Raw genomic sequence first — 6740 nt, 5'->3', positions numbered from 1 at the left:
TCACCGTATCCCCCAGAGTTAGATAAGTCCATACATATCCTTCTCATCTCCGTGCGTGTCGTAACTCTGGCTGGCGCACCCATTGCTAGCCTAGTTTAGCACTGATCCTGGAGGTAACAGGCTCCAATTAGCCTACTGCTTCCAATAAGTGACAAAATACCCTATTTACATGATTTGTATAGTCGCAGGGTGTACAAATAACAAGGTCACATGAGACACAGCCGTCTTCTAACCATATACAAACTTGGAACTATATTCTCAGAAGGCGAAGCACTTGGGCGGAGTGATTAGAGTAACACCTGAAAAGCACCCTTGTAACTCTCTGTTTCTCACCACGGGGCTTCTCGTGTGTGACCTTGTTATTTGTACACGCTGTGACTATACAAATCACATGTCACTTATTGGGAGCAGTAGGCTAGTTGGAGCCGGTTACCTCCAGCATCAGTGCTAAACTAGGCAAGCGGTGGGTGCGTCAGACAGAGTTACGACACGCACGGAGATGAGAAGGGTATGTATGGACTTATCTAACTCTGGGGGATACGGTGAATAAGCTAAAGTCCTAATAAGTCGGCGTGTTCCTTTAAGTCCTCTGTAAGCTTTAAAAGGGATTGCTCAATGCACCCTGGCAACCAGAAAGGCACTAGGCTAAATGAAAAATATTACAACAAAGCAGGCTCTTTCAAAACTAGATATACAGTATTTGTTGTATTTTGTTAACCCTGATCTTGATGAACCAGCAAAGAGTTAAAGTCTTTATTTAAACTTCCTGTATTACCCACAATACTTCCTGTTTCTGTTTGAGGTGCACTGTCTCTGCTTGATAAAAATTAAGAGGCAGAACTAACCTGACCTTTGGAGTTGCTAGTCTAAATACGTATGCTCTTTAAAATTTCAGAAATGTAACATGGGTCAACAGATGAACAAGCTGTGTGCTGTGGAAAAGTAAAGCAATGCGGCTGATACTTTGATGCTCGTAATTCTTTACCGCCATTGTGCCTTAACAATCATGTGTGGGTATTTGGCCATGCAGGCAAATGTGGTGTGCCTCCATGGCCTTTACCCAGCAGTGTGTTAGGGTGATGTGGTTGCATACACAGACAGGTGAAGGGAGGGGGGCAGTGGCTACATGCCTGCAAAATGGTTTTACAGAGGCCAGGCTAACCCTGGATTTCCACTAAATGCGGAATGGCTGCGGAACGGCTCCGAAACGGCGGCAGAGTCATTAGGTTTCCATTAAAGTCAAAGTGTGTATTTCCACTGGCTGCATAACGGCTGCGTTCCGACTCCGGCACAGCTCCGGCGGTCCGCAGCCCTCCGGAGCAGATACTCAGAGCTTCTATTTTTGCCGGATGCCGGAGAGCTCCGCAGCAATTCAGCACACGGCAGATAGTGCGGGACAGGAAGTCGAGCACTGAAACAAAATAAACATCTGGTTAATTTTCAAAATAAAATACACCGTGCTCACGGCAGATCATATTTCCCTGCACTACACCTTGAAAACACAGCACAGAGCTGTTTCCCCTCTACTCCTCTGGATGGAAACAAACTGTTGTGGTTGGTTTTGTGGTTCTATTCTACGTGAATTTGCGAGAACTTGTGGGTCCTTGTGACTACAGCTGTCAGTCATGGCCGCAGCCATGCCGCAACAAATCCGGACCTAGTGGGTATTGGCGGAGCATGCAGCAGACACGCAGCGGAGCCAGTCCGCAGCCGTTACGCATCCTGTGGAAATCCAGAGTAAGGGAATAGCGGAGGGAGCAGCAGGAGGAGAGGATGTACTATGATAAATCTCCTACACAGTACACAAGGCTCTACATCCACGCTCTGTATGTAGATATGCCATATGCAGTATGCGCAAGTGCATACTAAGAACAAGTAAAAAAACACGTAATCCCTTCCATATCACATCCATAACAGCCCTCCCTGTGTGCATACACGCGTATAAACTCCCCTCCACCTCACCTACATCATCCTTGGGCCCTTCCAAGCCCTTATCTCTCCTTCTTCTTCCTTGTCTTCTCCTCATATTAAAACTGCCACCTTTCATGTAACCAGTGATTCTAGATAGCTGACAAAATGGCTTGATGACATAATTTCATCCACAGCCCCCATTACCCAAAATCCTGTTCACCAGTGTCATTATCTCACCTGGCATCAGGCCCATGATATGTTGCCTGTGCTCCCTGCCACCCCCTGCCTCAACCACACATCCATATATGCACACACACCTCTTCCCTGGAGTCTGTGCCAAAGTCTGCAGCAGGCAGCGCCATGAGAACATGTCCCCACACATCCACTTTTTTGGAGGCCATTTTAGATTGTTTAGTTTGTGTAAGTCCCAGCGGAGGAGACAGGACGGAGCTCTAATACATTTGTCTTCCAATATGACATTTTGATATCACTTGACATCAGCAACACTGTGGTATGAAATGCACAGGGAATGTTAAACATCTCCATGACTTCAACATACAGCTTTTAACACTAAAATTATGTCACTGTGCCAAGCAGATCCCACCCCACAGCTGCAATTCTATAGCTTGTCGGTGCAAACCCTCAAAGACACCCCCCAAACAAGGATATAATTGAATCATTGCAAGAGACACATCTCTATTTCTATACAATGAGGTAATTCCCTTCATTTTTTTATGCCTTACTCTCCTAACCAAAGCTGCATCCATTCGTCTTGCAAATGTTGAATAAATCCGCTGGGTGTTTATCTGTCTGTGCCTTTTGTTGCTGCATCGCAGGGTCAACCACAGGCTAGCTGATGTCATCCGATTGTGAAGGCTGACTTTTTTCTTTTGTAGTATCTCTATCAGTCGTCATCTTATTCAGCTACTGTCTGCTTTTCAATCCACACGGAAACAAGATTCTTGTCAACACTCAGAAATGACATCATGAGTGAGAGGAGCTCATTAGGGTGCAAGTTAGGTGTGTTATTTGTGTGCAAGACACAAAGCAGAGTGAAAGAATCAGTAGAGAGGTAGAGCACACAGTAGGCCATGAGTTATGGGTAAATGAAACACAAGATCCCTTTTAAAGACATGTCCTTTGGAGAAGAGCCCTACAGTGTAGCAAGGTAGAGAGGCCTTTAGTGCCCTCTGTCATCTCTTTCACAACCAGGATCCATCCTTAACCCTTACCAAATACAAGGATATGTCTAGTCATGCAAACCACATTAGAAGCTGCACCCCTAATCTCAAAATGACTGAAAGTTATTTTAAGGCAACACCGGCATTAAAGAAATGTTTGTACATGCAGGCATATACAGAACCTGTTTGAAGAAATAATTTGGATCAAATTTTGAATATACCGGTTACCTGTGTCACTGGTGAGTTTTACATAAAAATTAAACAAAAAAAACATTTCCGTTCATGCACCATTGGCAAACGTCTTTTCATTTTACAGAAAGTGTTTGGCTGTGGAGGCTGCCCAGTGATCAAGCTGGTCAGAGTAACAGAGAGAGCAAGAGAGAAAGACTGTTTAAAATTTGTATGTGAAATGATCAAATGAACGAGTGTGTGTTTTTGTGTGTGTGTGTGTGTGTGTGTGTGTGTGTGTGTGTGTGTGTGTGTGTGTATGTGTCCTGTCTTGCAGGTGCAGGAGAAAGTAGGGAGGGAGGAGTTGAAGTACTGCACGGTGTTGCGTTGCGAGGAGGCAGTGGGTGGTAGAGGTGGAAGTGCAGTGGAGATAATCCCCAGCTTTTGCCCTAAGTCCTGTGCACGCTGGGCAGATCAGGGACTGAGGGAGGAGTGGTGCTACCCCGTGGCAGTCATCCAGCCCCGAGCCTTCCACCTGACCAGCCTGGCAGCCCTGCAGCCTGCAGGCCCGGAGGAGCTGCTGCTCAACAGTTACTTCTGGCTGAACAGACTTTGAGCCTGCTGTCGGAGGGACTGTGTCCTAAACTGCCCTTGTCCACTCAGCATTAGTATGTTCTGAGCTTGCAATGCCTCCATTTCCTGGTCACCTCAAACACTTTATCATACCATACTTTTAAAGTTTTATATTATTTGCAGATGAGTGTTTAATAATAGCTATTGATATTACTGAGTGAGATTGAAGGGTCCTGTGTATCAATAAGCAGGACAGAGGGAGGGGGGGGTCAGTGGGTTAATGCGCTCAGTATGGCTATGTGTTTGGCCCTGGGGAGAGATGAAGTTTAGGGGTTAACCCGGAGGTCAAAAGGTCAGGTAACCCCAGAGCACTACTCCAGGCCGAGCCCAGATTCAGCTGGACACCCTGAGGAAAACCCCTCCAACCCACACATCACCCTGGATGCAGTGGGGAGCACCAGCTGTTAAGAGGAGCAAAGGAGGAAAGGAGGAAGGGAGAGGTAGAAAGGGAGCTCAGCTGACATGTGCTCTAGTCACAAGACACTTTTTCACTCCCATCCATTCATCCCACACTCTGTGTGTGTCATACTAAACAATTTCTATGTTCATTTAAAACCATTTCATGCAGTCGTATGGAACAGCTATAAACAATGCCTTTGAATAGCTTTAAATGACACCAATTTCTGAGTAAGTTCTGGATGTGAAACCCGAAAAAGCATTGTGGTGTCACAGTTAATTGGTCCCCCCAGTGGCAATAAACTATGGCTCTTCCTCAGACGGTCGTAACCTCTCGGTAACCCCACCACCACCGCTGTCATTATGGTCATCACAAGAGCTCTAATCATGTGATATGCGAAGCTTGGCTCCAGTGAAGCCACAGCTTCACATCCATGTCCACCGGCTCACCGAGTGACTCCAATGTGCCCCGGTTGTCAACACATAAACAAGAGCCTAGCACATTGCTATGCTAGAGGGATTCTTTAGATCGCTGAGCTGAATGTTTCCCCCTTCCACACCACAAAGTCATTTCTCTCGGTCTATAATACTAAATAAGTCCCTCTCTTGCTTTTCCTCTCTCAGGGGAGTTTCCATGTGCTTTAAATGATGGGGGTGACAAAACAGGAAGGAAAGCTTGATTGGAGCAGAGGTGTCAAAAGTATTCACATTCATTACTCAAGTAGAAGTATAGATACTAGGGTTTGAAAAGACTTTTGTAGAAGTTGAAGTATAATCTCAAGCTTTTTACTTAAGTAAAAGTGTAAAAGTACTGCTTTCAAAACTACTTAAAGTATAAAAGTAAAAGTAATGTAAGGCATAGATCTTCAACAGGGGGTCCTCAGAGTCATTGCAGGGGGGCCTCCAAATTATTGTACATTTTTGAGTCTTTAAAAAAAAAAAAAAAAAAAAAAAAAATGCCTTAACATAATTCCAACATAGTATTAGCAAATATAAATTCCCACTGATGATAGGCTTACTGGCCTATAGGTAAGGTAGTCACTAAGATATCAGCCCACAGATACAGTTAATCCTAGATTTACTGTGCCACATATGTAACATTAAAATATGATTTATAAAATCATGCCAACAATTCATATTTTAATAGCTTATGAAAAAACGTACGTAAGAAGGCTTTAGGTTACCCTAACAGTTATTGTAGGCCCAGTTTAATATGCAACTTAATTTCATACAATATGTAGGGGGTCCCTAATACATCTCGCTTTAAGTTAAGGGATCCTTGGCTTAAAAAACGTTCAAGACCCCTGATGTAAGGGGGGGAATGCCATTAAGGACAACAGCTTAACTCTAAAACGCGGGGACAAAATCCTATGACTATAATAATGTTACAGTATATTAAAATCATACCTGCAAACTCAGAAGGGCTGAAAAAGGTGACACGTAGGCTACATCTCTTCTGTGTAACGGCAGCTACAGTCTGGTGTCAGACTCCTCTCCAGTGAAATATAGACACACTTTTACACCGTTTAGCTCTCAGCATTTTATCATGTTTACTCCATCTTCTAGCTAACGCTAGGCTAACCTGCTTCCAACTCTAGTGTTGACTAGCGTCCCGTGCGGCGATGTTCAGTTCCCTCTAACGTCCGTTTTCGGAGCATCGCGCAGGCACCTAAGGCACCGACATCCGTGTTGCTATTCGGTCCGGTAGATAACGGTCGTTAAGGCACCGGTGTCGTATTAGCACCGGGTCTGTACAGGTGTAATGGATCGCGTACAAACCAATAGGGTGTCGGAATAGCTATGTTTATACTTCTCATCCAACCACAATCAAATTCACTCTCTCCGGATGGAACGATTTGGATAGGTTTTTTTGTGTGTGTTTTTTTGAACTATGACTGACGAGCTGGAATGAAAACAAGCCGAACTGAAATATGAGTAACGAGGCTATTTTTAAAATGTAGGGAGTAGAAAGTACAGATAATTGCGTGAAAATGTAAGGAGTAGAAGTAAAAAGTATGCTGTAAAATAATTACTCCAGTAAAGTATAGATACCCAAAATTTCTACTTAAGTAAGGTAACGAAGTATTTGTACTTCGTTACTTGACACCTCTGGATTGGAGTAAGGGGCATTTAATGGTCTGATTCTCAGTACATGTCAAGTATGCGTACAGTATGATCAGATTCGATTTAGTTAGGTTGCTTAGGTGTGTACTGCTTTCTCACCATGCAGAAAAGCAAAACAATGAAAGAACTTCAGTTAGAGAACCATCATACACTAATTGTGATTTCTATTTGCATTATATCCCATGAGAAACTGGGACTGATCCCAACAGGTGCCAAATTACACTCACCTGCAAAGATGACAATGTCTTTATTAAAACTGCTTCAGGTGTAAATGGGACTATTTGCTAATTGCCGTTCACAGGAAGCTTTAACGTGGGAATGCTTTTT

This window comes from Perca flavescens, chromosome 15 (assembly GCF_004354835.1).
Source record: "Perca flavescens isolate YP-PL-M2 chromosome 15, PFLA_1.0, whole genome shotgun sequence".
NCBI lineage: Eukaryota > Metazoa > Chordata > Actinopteri > Perciformes > Percidae > Perca > Perca flavescens.
The sequence above is the reverse complement of the archived record's forward strand: the minus strand, read 5'-3'. Positions refer to the sequence as shown.